A 13,553-nucleotide genomic window follows, 5' to 3' on the forward strand; every position below is an offset into this window, starting at 1 on the left:
ATAGAGGGGGGAAGGAGGTTTGTACAACAGAGGCATTTTAAAAATGCCTAAATGCCTTTGTTGCACAATCCCCCTACCCACCTGTCAAAATCAGCTCTCCTGAGGAGCTGTGGAGCCCAGGGGGCAGGGATGGTATTTTTGTTTTACTGGTTTTCTATCATGGATGTCCAGTCACAAATACCATGCTGTGTCCCTTGGCACCCTAGCGCATTGCATGCACTCATAATCATGTTGATTGTGTTAAGCCCAGTGGGGCCCAGGGGACAGGGAGGGTATCATTTTACTGGACATCTATGATAGATGTCCAGTAAAAAATGTCATGCCTGCCCACTCGTTCCTATTTCCTCGTCCCCTGTTTGGCTATTTACCTTTTTTATTTTTAAGTATGCTCTATAATGCAACATTTTAATCCATTATTTTAAAAGTAAATTCAAGGGGGGAAAACCCTGCAAAGCCCCCCCTTGATTGGTTCGGGTTCCCTCACTGCGCTCATGCACTATGGCATCTTTGGGGGAAATAATTATGCCCCTCCACTTAAAGAATTCACCAGCAGGCCCTCGGACTGTGTTGGGAACAGGATGGGGGGGGGCTCAGGGACTGGTGGGAGCAAGATGGATGGGAACCATTGGATAGTGGTGGGAGCATGGTGGGGAGAGCCCAGGGTGTGTGATGGAGTGGGGAGAACCCAGGGACTGGGTAAGAGTGGGATGAGGGAGCCCTAAGACTGTGGTGGGAGCAGGTGGGGTAGCTCAGGGACTATACTGGAAGTAGGGTATGGTGACGGCACGCAACACATAATGTCCATTTGGCATTTTCAGTGACATTAACTGACATGCTGGTTTCCTGAGGGACGTTTTTGGACATTCAGGTAAACATAATGTTGAACCATGATGTACATTACAAGTTGAATATGTGTGGCAGGGAACATGCACATTAATGGTAATGTATCTGATGTCATTTCAGGACACTTTGCACAGTCATCTCTCGGCCACCCTGTAATTGCAAACAGGACAATCTCCTTTCATACAATTCCCCATTCCTTTTGCTGGACACTGACCCTCCTGACATAAATGAGGAGGCACATTGTTAGGTGGAGCTGGTGGGGATGCACAGCATAATGGCAGGCGCACAGGTTAAGGTAGAACATGACAGGCATTTGCATGTTTGTTGTCCTATGCATACCAGTACTGTCCTGCTGTGGCACTAGTAGGGTGATGCATGATTGTGTCATTGTGGTGATGTGTCGGTGATTGTCACAGGCAGCAAACAAGGGAGTGGTAATATTTCTTTTGTTGTGGGTGCTTTTTATGAATCGGCTCCATGCTAGTGAGAGTCTGTCCACTTGTTTTGCATATGTGCACATGTTTCAGGTGCTGGCCCATACACTGGCTTTTTTGTTTTTTGCTAGGTTTTTGGGTGTCATGTCCGGGGTTTCTGCATGCCATATTCTGCCATGATTGTCGTTGAGTAGCCAGTCCATCACGCATGTGCATCCTGCAAACCTGAGTCTCATATTCCACGTGGTGAGATTTTTTAAGTGGCATGTAGCATGTGTTGTACTTTTCACATGTTCGCATCGTCATGATGTGTGAGTTTAGCTGTATTTCTATGACTGGGTGCAGGGCAAAGGCCACCCTGTGTGCTAAATCATATAGCCATATCATGCTCTATGCCTAATTTGTGAATGCGCCCTGGCCCTGCAGCCCACTGCCATGCTAGGATATTGACCCCACCCACCCGGCACGGTGTGACTAGTCCCCAGGTGACCTATGGCCTGCCCCTGTGAGGGTGCCAGGGAGGCACATGTAGTCATGTGATCCTGCCAAAGAGGCACAGGCATAGCCAGTGTGTTGTGGAGATGGCATACCCCTGCCGAGTCAGCCACTGCACACACCTTGTTGTGTTGGTGCAGCAGTCATGTTGCCCCCAGCCAATCTTGGGTGTATGCTGCCTGCAGCCGCAGGTTCTCCCACTGCCCTGGCACCTCCCGGCCCTCACAGGCCTGTGACCACTCAGCAAGGGGAGCAGGTCTTCTTTTAGTGGCATTTGAGGGGTACATGCTCATTATCAGGATGTGACATGAGGCACACACCACATGTCCATCCTGCCCCGCCATTCTCAGGTAGTTGTCTATGGCCCAACTGGACTTGCCATGTTTCATCATCGAAGGCAATCAGGGATGTGGCTATGGTGTGACTTTTCACACTAGATGGTTTTCATGTGAAGTATGTCAGGACAAGTTGGTTGCATATGTGCTGGCCCCTCACCCTTTGGCCTGCTATTGGTATGGGTACTGCATGTGGCTGCAGATGCAACCCCTCATGCACATCAATTGGTATGCCACGACGTGTGGCTATATCATGCAGGATGCAACTTGCCGATTTGATTTGACATGACGCAGCTGGTGCATATATCAGTACTCCACCTGAATGGTAAAGGCAGCGGAACCGTGATTTCAGCACTCCAAACATCCGCTCAATTATGACACTGGTCGCAATATGTGCTGTACTGTAGTGGGCCTCCACTGGTGTGGAGGAATTTCAGATAGGCGTCATCAGGAATGATGATAGTGGATCTGGGATGTGACAGTATGGTGGTTTGTAATGAATGTGACCGTGATTCAGTGTGTTTTTGGGTGTGTGCTGTCTGATACTCACCAATGAGCCACTTGTTGCCAAACTTTCAAGATGCCAGTGCCTGGTGGATGGGTGAATGGTGTAGTATGTAGCTGTTTGGGTGCTTCCAGGGTAGATTGCATTTACATGCATTATGTGACGCTTGGCATCACAGATTACCTGCACGTTCAGTGGATGCCAATTTCGTGTGTTCCGATATAGGTGTTCACTGGCTCGTGGGAGCTGTAGTGCTACATGTGTGCAATCTATTGGCTCAAGTACCCATGGGAGCTGGGCAACTGCATAGAATTCTTTTGCCACTCTTTGCCTTGCCTGCATGTTGCATGGCATGTCTATGTGACTGTGCGCACGTGCAAAGATGCAGCTTATGACTTGTTTAAGGCAGCGTGATTGTGTAGGCTGTGGAATGCCCCCAAAGATGGCCTGGGTCCATTGGATTGTGCCGGTCCCCAGGAAGTGAAGTGCAGTTAGGACTTTCTCCAAGGGTGGTATTGGCAGTGAGCACATGGTTTGTGACACCAGGTCATTCTCCCACTCCCTCACCAATTCAAGGTTGACACTGGGGGAAGCGATATGTGCCATACACTTCTTCTTCGAGCATGCCGAATAGCATTGTGCATGGATAGTAGATTCTGGCCCTCCTCCTCCTTCGCCTTCCATGTAGCAGTAGCTATGTGAGCAATGAAGGGACGGGCATGGTTACGAGCTTCACTACCATTGCATGGCAGGTTCTAAATCTTGATTGCATAGCGCAGTCTCATCTTTCACCTGGTCATGGGTAGTGCTAGAAGTTTTGTGCTTTTTGTTTGCTCAGATGCAAAGGTGAATCTGTAAATAAAGGGTTGCTGATGCTTCATGGGGCTTTTTTGTGCATTATTACGGGACCTCCCTCCCAACGCCTATGTTATCCGTCATTTCTCTGATTTAATGAGGGTGTTTGCACATTCTGCCCCCTTCTTGGTCTTTGCACTAGCTAGTCCCGCCCTCTTCGGCGAAGGCTTGCGGACATGGCGCACAGAGCAGGGAACCTGCGCAGAGGCCGCACTGAAAATCGGTCAATTTATTCTGACGCGGCACAGAGTGCCTTTTTCTGGTGTAATTTCGTTATGCACTGCGCAACACTTTCTGTAAATCGGGACCTTTATGTACTAGGACAATTTTTGTCCTGGTGATAATACCCTCTAAAACACCACTTGAAAGAGCGCAGCGATTTTGGTCAGACTGCCCCTGGTTATTTGCATTAGAGTGGATTTAAGGGGCAGTGAACTCCATAATTTGCATCGTTAAACTGCTACCACCCCCATTTTGATTAAGATGGGATAGAGAGGAAGACAATATAAAACATGCTTGTGCTGTTTTGCTTCATATCCACCCTTTCCAATCGCTGGTGGTATTCTGATTTCCAGAAATGGCATGAAAACCACTCTTGGAAACCAAGATTGTCGCTCAGTTTTCTAGTACTGATGGTGCAATCCAAATGCTACCATGGATTGCTGCTCTGAATTTCCGAGAATGGGTTGATTTCCATGTGGTTGTTTTGTGCCAGAAAACAACCAGTGCAATCCCTGGAAATCAATGGTTGAATCATGGCTTGCATATTTGCAATCATGGCCAAATTTGCTGATCTCAGCCATCTATATGTGTACATTGTAGAGAAGGAGCCAAGTACCCCCCTCAACCACTTTGCCCATATTGCCAAAATGTTGGGAACAAGAGTGTGAGACACGTGCGGTACCAGTGAAAATACTGATACCAAGGAGAGCCCTGGAGGCAAAGTTCCCATTGAGAAAGCCATACCTGCACACGACAGTATGATGGCCATTTGAATGAAATCCCAGAATGAGCAGGACCAATGAATGGAAGGGAAGAATGGTGACGTCACACGAAGCGAAACTGACTTACATAAAAGAAATGCAGAAACAAGAGAATGAAGATATTCTATAAGGTGTCGAGAAAGTATCAAAGATAAGTGACATCTTGGGATTAAGATGAAGAAACCTATGCTACAGAAATGATGAAGATATTAAGTTATTTTACATGTGTACAGATGCAAAGAAACAAAAGCATATGAAGTATTCTTGAGGCTAGCTTTATAGTGAATAGATTGTGGCATGCGTCAATATATATAGGAAGAGCACTTTTTGGGCGGCTTATAACTTCGCTCCCCCTGGACGAATCCTCACCAAACTTTGCAAAAAAAGTATATGGTCCACTCTGAATTTTGCAAAGTTTGGTGAGGTTTGGTTCAGGGGGGGCAAAGTTATAGGGAGGGTCCCAAAACTGGGGAAAAAACTTTGCTCACGCCTACAGCACAAACCGCTGGACGGATTTACACCAAATGTGCGGCAGAAGCGGCGGCTGCGTCCTGAAAGCATGCTTTTGCAAATTTGGTGAAAATCCGTCCAGTAGGTTTTTTTTTTTAAATGATCAAAAAGTAGGTCACAAAAAATTAGTGATATCTATGTTCGGTCCGCGGACTCACTTCCCTGTTCGGTCCGCGGACTGGCCTCTGATTGGCTGTGCTGTGCGCGGACTGGCCTCTGATTGGCCAAAAAATGTATGGACTTTTGCGTAGTCTGCAAACCCTGGGACGCGTCCGCTGAGTGGATGATGAGAAAGCATGAAATGCGTCTGTTTTCTTGAAACACCCGCCATCTTGAATTCACAGACTTTTGGATCTAGATATAAATGGTTTTCTAAAGTTTGGTGGAATTTTCTCAAGAGGGGGTGAAATTAGAGGGGGTATCAACATGGCTTATAACTTTGTTGCTATTTGACGAATGTGGACAAAAGTTTTGAGAAAGATTATAGACCCAACCTTCAATGTTTGTGTAAAGACTGAATGGATTTTGTCAAGTGGCAACTAAGTTATATGACTATTGTATGTACATATATTTTGGCACTTTTTAAAAAAATAAAACATGGGCGGGTTTCGAGCAAACTCGTGAGGAGCATTGGCAAGGACATTAAAGCATGGTTTTGCAAATGTGGCCGTGTTTTTTTTGTTGACAAGTGTAATAATGTAGGTACAAAAAATAGTCATATACCTTTGGTGACTGAGGTATAGCCTGTGGCCGTGGGCAGTTGCCAGATTGTCTGGGTCAAGGCATAAGGTCATGACGCGGATATCTGGCTACTGGTCATGACCGCTAGGGATGAAAAATGGTGTTAAAGTGGCTATGTCTACCTGGGACCGGCAATGTAGTAAAGGTATTCGAAGGTAGGATAGGTTTGAAAGGGGAAAAAAGTGCTTGTGGTAATATGTTCATAGGGTTTTGCAGGCTGCCATGGCAAGGGAAGAGGGGCTGTGTACGGAGCCCCACCTTCTCTTTCCATGTTGGTTGTCTTGGAAAAGGATTTCCATCCTACAGCGGGACGCAGAAGGCAACCCACTGTAGGAAGAATAATCTTTCCATATTACAGCGGGACGCTATAGGAAGCAAAATCTATGTTTTAGCACCCTGGGTTTCCACTTTGGGAACCAGGGGTGCTAATGGCCTTTAACCCCCATTTCAGGGGCTGCAATTGACGATAATGGTCTGTAGCCCTCCTTATTTATTTATTTATTTATTTTTAACACACCAATGCCCGCAGACATCAGGCTGTGTGGTTACAGTATTTGTTAAAGAAGATGAGGTGGAGGAAGTTCTATTTTTTAACTGTGAAAGGTGGTTCTTAAAGGAACATTCATTTTATTGGTTTTGGATGGGAAATGAGGGAAGAGGCACCAAACAGTAATATGAAGGGGCAGGTGGATGGGAAAATGTTGCGCGTGTGTTATTTCTAAGGTAGGGGGCAGTGTTTCTCATGCTCCTTTATTATAGCAGTGGTGGTGTCTCTTGGGGAGGAGGGATGGCATTAGCTGATTCCATTTTAAGAGAAATAGCAGTTTTGCTAAAAGTATGTACTGTGTACTAGATTGTTAATGGATGAGTAGGAATAGGTGTTGGAGCTGTGCAAGGGAAATTTTTAAGTTGAAAGTTCCTAGATCAGTAGAAAATGCAGTTCTGAACTGTCTGCGAAGGACGGACCTCATTGTGAAGTGCGGACAGGTTCTTGGACACGTCATCATGCCGCGCGCTAACGTATGATCATGTGGCACTGTCCAGAAGGTCCGCAATGAAGTCAGAGGTTCGTAGACATCTTCGGATGCAAAACTAGTTGAAATAGTTGAAGAAAGTGTATAGAAGTGTTAAAAATAATTCTAGAAGGTGGGAAATGGCAGAGTTTTAAGGTGATATTAGTAAGTTGTAGGAAAATAACATGCACTGATAAAAACCAATGAAATTCACTGAAAAAACTTTGTTAAAGGGACGTTATGGTTAAATTGGACTAATAAAAATCTATGAAATTCACTGAAAAAACTTTGTTAAAGGGACGTTATGGTTAAGTTTCACTAATAAAAACCTATGAAATTCACTGAAAAAACTTTGTTAAGGGTACGTTATGGTTACATTTCGCTACTAAAAACCTATGAAATTCAGTGAAAAAACATTGTTAGAGGGACGTTGTGGTTCCAAGTAAAACTGAAAAACCCCTGAAATTCGCCAGTTATGGTAAGCTAAGCAACCATAACTCGCGCCACTGTTGTGTATTGTAATTAACACACTGGAGCGTAATATATACTGACTACATTAGTTTATTGGGAGGAGCCCCCTGGAAGGCCAACCATCAGACCTGGAGCGTCTTCGTGTATGGCCCCGTAACATTCTGGAACTATACACGAACACGCTCCAGTTATTTCAGAACGTTATACAACACATGCAGCATGACGTGGTACGTCATGCTGTTAATAATGGAGAAACTATCATAACATCTTCCCCTCTACAATAATTTAACCAACATTAATAGCCAAAGGCTGCCTAACAGTTATCTACATGTTATGCATAAGTGCTGCGTATAACTACAAATATATTGAAAAACAACCAGAAAGGATACACTTTATCATGAGATTTCTTTGTTGTCTGTTCATATGTAGTCTCAATTTTAAAAGATCTCTAATAATACACATAGTCTTGATTTCGATTCCATACACTTTTCTTGATCCTCGCAGATGATAGGTTATCTCCTGCACTTTCTACCTGTTTATTCTCTGTAACATGCGACTTGTTCATGTGTATTAGTCCATCAGTCTTATCTTTGAATATTTCTCTTTTTGTCATCGATTCTCTCCTGTTCCTTTCAGTTTCCTCCTCTTTGGCCAGGATAATGTCATCACATGACCACTTTTTCCCATCTTCGAAAATAACCGATTTTCCAGAACATTCCTTTATTTCTTGTGGAGAACGAAATTTTGATTCTCCCTTCATCACTCGCCTGGGTTCTCTCACTTTCACCCAATCTCCTTTCTTATAACTGCATTCTTTGACATGTTTCTGTGTGTCATAATAGTTTTTGTATACTTCTTGTTTCCTTCTTACTTTGTTGACTATCTCCTCCAAGTTAATTTCTTTGTTTCTTCTTCTTGTTATCCATGCAGGTCTAAGTCTGTTCGTGGCTATCCTCCCTCTCATTAATGTGAAAGGTTCTTCCTCTGTTACTGAATGGGGTGTAACTTTGTACGTATTTAGTGCTTCCTTCAATGTTTCTCTCCAAGGTATATTGTTGACAATGGCTAACTGAATAATACCTTTTATAAAGCGATTCATCCTTTCTACCAATCCGTTTGCCATTGGATGATATAAGGCTGTGGTGGAATGTTTGATTGCTCTTTCCTTGAAAAACTTTTGAATTTCACTTGACATGAATTGGGCACCATTGTCTGATATAATTTCTTGAGGTTCTCCTTCTCTGTTAAAGATCTCCTCTAAAAACTTCATCACTTTCATTGCTGAAATGGACTCTTCTACTATGCCACACTCCACCCATTTGGACGTATAGTCAACCAACACAATTAAATAAATTTTCTGTGGCCCTAAAGTTTCATATGGTCCTGCTATATCAATGGCCAGTTTTGACCATACAGTATTTGGAATTTCCACTGGTTGTAATGGTGTGGCGCGTGTCGTCTTGCTTTTATCGCTCACTGCACAAGCTGTGCAATCTTTAACAAGGGCTTCCAGTTCACCCCACATGTTAGGCCACCAGTAGGCTTCTCTCACCCTCCTTTTGGTCAAATTTCTTCCTATATGTCCTTCATGCGCTATTCTCATAATTCTCTCTCTCATCTTTACAGGGGGAATTATACGATCTCCTCTATAAACGCATGTGGTATCGCACGTCAATTCATCTTTATATCTTTCCCAGGATTTAATGTTTTTTTCAACCACTGTCCACCCATCTTCAATGGCTTTCCTTACTTGTTTCTGTTCATAATCTTGTTCTCTCGCCTCAATCCATTCTTCCTTTGAAAAACTCGGATGTATATGTGCAATGATGCACTCCATGTTCTGATCATCTGTTAATTCGCTGTTTTCTTCATCTTCCATCACCTCTGACTTGCAAGGCAATCGAGAAAAGCAATCTGCCACAACATTAGATTTTCCTGGGGTATATTTTATACTGACATTATACTGCATAACAATCAAGATCCACCTTCTTATGCGCGGTGAGGTCATATGTGGATTTTTTGAATTGAAAACATGTATCAATGGTTTGTGGTCAGTTCTGATTTCAATCGGTATGCCCCATACTAGACTTTTAAAATGCTCAAGGATCCATTTAATTCCCAAGGCCTCCTTCTCAATAGTGGAGTAATTACTTTCAGCTCCTCTCAATGTCCTGGATGCAAAGGCAATGGGAACTACTTCACCATCTTGAACTTGCTCTAATACACCACCTAATCCCATGTTGCTGGCATCCACTGATATTCTGGTTTTTGCTTTTGAATCAAACATTTTAAGTGCCGGTGCCTTATTGATCATAGATTTTATTTTTTCAAATTCATTTTTGCATTCTTCAGACCAAACAAATCTTGTACCCTTGCACATTAGTTTTCTCATTTGTTCTGTTCTGTCAGTATAATGGTCTACAAATTTCGAATAATACTCTGTTAATCCCAAAAAACTGCGTAATTGATCTTTGTTGAGTGGATCTGGAATCTTAAGAATGGTGTCAACCAGCGATTCTTTGGGCCTTATTCCTTCATTATTTATGCAATGACCCAAATATGTTACTTCATTCTGTTTTATTTTGCATTTATCGATTTTTAGTGTCATGCCTTTCTGCTGTATAACTTGTAATACCCCCATTAACTTAGCATCATGTTCTTCCTCGGACATTGCTGATATCAATATATCGTCCTGGAAATAATGAACTCCTTGAAGACCATCGAACAGGTGATGCATTAAACGTTGAAATACTGCAGCTGCAGAAGCCAGTCCGAATGGCATTCTCTTATATCGAAATGCTCCTAGAGGGGTAATGAATGATGTCAAATGCCTGGACTCTTCATCCAACATCACTTGATGATATGCTGACGACAAGTCAAGTGTTGTGAACCACTTTGCTGGTTTCATCGTGGTCAACATTTCTCCTATATTCGGTAGAGGATGACGATCCACCCAAATGTTGGCATTTAGGTCCCTTAAGTCAACACACATCCTGATCGATCCATTGGGTTTTTTAACAATAACGATGGGGGATAACCACTCTGAACTTTCTATAGGTTCAATTATGTCTTGTACAATCAATTTCTCCAATTCACTCTTCAATGCCTCCCTGGTGCCAATGGGTATGTTTCTTACTTTGTGTACTATAGGATTTGCTCCCCTTTTAAGTATAATCTTGTGTTTGAAGCCTTTAAGGGTTCCTATGTTATCATTAAACACTTTGGGGAAGCTCTTGGCCAAATTCTCTGAAGTGCTGCAACTACTTTCGGTAATACACAGAATTGGTACATTCTCTCCTGGATGTATGCGAATCTTGAGTGCAGCTTGTTCCCACCATCCAACTATAGCAAATCCATCTTCAGCTACGAATAATTTACAATACGTTTTCCTTCCTTCAAAATTCAGATGTACCCACACATAACCAATTACATTGATTGGAGTCTTGCCATATCCCGTAGCCTTTAGTTTTGTCGGTTGTAAATCTTCCATCCTTTTTTTAAGTACCTTGATATACGTCTCTGCATCCACCATAGTATAGGGTGAGCCTGTGTCCACCATGACTCTTAACGCTACTCCATCCAATTCCATTGACACCCATGCTCCAGCACCACTCTCGGTAGATTTGAAAGCTAGTATCTGTACCTCTTCTTCAAATCTGTTTGATATCGCCAACAAACTACTTGGACCACCTATTTCTTCCAAGGCTTTTATACTTGTCGTAGTGATGCCTCTTCCCCTATTGTAACGACCATTATACCTTGTATGTCGGTTATTGAATCTGCCTCTGCCTCTGCTATTCCGACACAACTTCCCAAAATGACCTACCATTCCACATCTGTAGCATTCAGCCGATATGGCAGGACATTCTCTTTCCACATTGATGTGTTTCCAACGACCACATTTGAAGCAATTGTTAGACATCCTGTATAAGCCATCTCTTTCTGGTCTTTGTCCAGCATCAGCATCTGCCTTGACTATTCTTTTGACCATAGCAACCAACTCTTCTTCATTTCCATACTGTCCATCTGTGACTCCACTGACCAACTTTATCTCAGCAGTCTCTATTTTGCCTTGAACCTCCTTCAAGCATTTTTCGCCAAGCTCAATTGACCTGGCTATTTCAATTGCCTGGTCCAATGTAGGATTCTTAGCTTGCCACAGACGTTGCTGTATGCGTGTATCCGCCACATGTAATACCAGCTGGTCTCGCAAATATTCATCTGCCACTCCCGTGAATGCGCATGTGGCCATCAAACCTCTTAACGCAGCTATGTAGGCATCTATGCTCTCACCCTTATTTTGTTTTCTCGTGAAAAATCTGTATCGTTCCAACACAACATTTGTTTTGTTCCCGAAATGTTTGGTCAGTTTAGTAATTGCTACATCGTATTTCCTTGCTCCAGCTGACGATTCACCACCCACAACTACATCCGTGTGGTCCAAATCTGGCAAATTCCTGAAAATTCTTAGTGCCTCAGTACCTATACAGTTGAGCAATGTTGCCTCCTTTAGATCATCATTAAACTTGGATCCTCCTACTGCTCTCAGGTATACCTGAAAATTGTCTTGCCATTGCTCCCATGGACACACAGGATTCCCTGGCAGTGCCAGAAATTTCATTGGAGGAACGATATTGTTTTGCATGGCGGCCTAATTTTCCTTGTATGCGACTGGGTACCACTTTTTTTTTTTTTTTTTGGAGAAAATTTTTTTTTTTTTTTTTTTTTTTTTTTTTTTTTTTCCAATCAACTTTGCCTATATATCATTAAATTTACTGCAGCGCGCATGCCCAATCTTATCAAGAGCGGCTGTACAGTCTTTAATTTGTAGCGTGGTTCGCTAGCTGCGTTATTAATACGTAGCGTATTGTATGCAGTTGCGCTTGTCTATCACTTGTTATGTTGCCATGACAACCATCCTTAAAGACGTGCGTCGGCACGTAAAACACGCATATGGGTGCTTTCCTCTAATGTCCGTTTCAGTTGACTGCGGCTCGAGCACAGATTTACAAGATGCATGCGGTGCGTTAATTCGCCTGGTTTTACTTTAAACACCCATTCACTTCGTTCCGTAATACTACACTCGCATGCACTTGCCTTCTTTTATCGTCGAGTCAAAATGGGTTTGCGCAGGTTCAGTCGTCAATTTCCTAACTTGTGTGTAACAAGTCTCCCATTCATTCCTTTGTCGCATCTGGGGGCTCCCTCCCAGCTCCTCGTCGCCATTTGTTGTGTATTGTAATTAACACACTGGAGCGTAATATATACTGACTACATTAGTTTATTGGGAGGAGCCCCCTGGAAGGCCAACCATCAGACCTGGAGCGTCTTCGTGTATGGCCCCGTAACATTCTGGAACTATACACGAACACGCTCCAGTTATTTCAGAACGTTATACAACACATGCAGCATGACGTGGTACGTCATGCTGTTAATAATGGAGAAACTATCATAACAGCCACCACCGTGCACTGCTAAGACTAACACCCAGGACATCAAAGATGACATCACAAATGTCATTGATGACATCACTGATGACATCACATGTCTGGCTCCCCCTTTTTTCCTTTACTGACATATCTAGGCCACATGATTTTCTTCAGTAACAGTCAGGAATTAAAAGTGGAAAAGGTAGTATATTTGTAGACTTATCCTTCAAGTATGTTCAAATACATCCCTTTAACAAAGTTTTTTTACTGAATGTACATATATATATAGAGCAGGGAACAAAAACAAAGGGGCTAAACATGTGATGTGGTCAGTGATGTCATCAGTTACATTTGAGATACATCTTTAATGTTCTGGGTGTGACTGTTAGCAGTGCACAGTGGTGATGGCAAGTATGGGGGCTCAGTCTACCATAACTGGTGAATTTCAGGGGTTTTTCGGTTTTAATTTGAACCATAATGGGGAGGGCAAACATTTTTTATTTAGTGAAGTGCACAGGTTTTTCGTAGGGCAACTTAACCATAACGTCCCCTCAAAAACGTTTTTTTGTAGTATATATATATATATATATATATATATATATATATATATATATATATATATATGTATTATAGCAGAGCTGGACCAGAGAAGGAAGGTCTCTTTTCCAGTGTGTTGCAGTTTAAAACAAGTACATGAATTAACAGGAGTGAAACTCAGAAAGGTAAGGCTGTACAAGCCCTAAGAAGCCAAGGTCTTATAAGGCTTGGTGTTGGATACAAATCGTATGAAAGAATGAAACTCCTGTTCAGAAGACATGGACAAAAACGTATTTTAAATACACTAGAGCTCGATTTTGTGGTCTTCAGTCACGTTGAAGGATGAAGTTGGATGAAAATGGCTACCACACCTACGCATGTGGGCACAGCGTACCTAAACTC

This window comes from Ambystoma mexicanum, chromosome 1q (genome assembly GCF_040938575.1).
Source record: "Ambystoma mexicanum isolate Mex_15411 chromosome 1q, UKY_AmexF1_1, whole genome shotgun sequence".
Lineage (NCBI taxonomy): Eukaryota > Metazoa > Chordata > Amphibia > Caudata > Ambystomatidae > Ambystoma > Ambystoma mexicanum.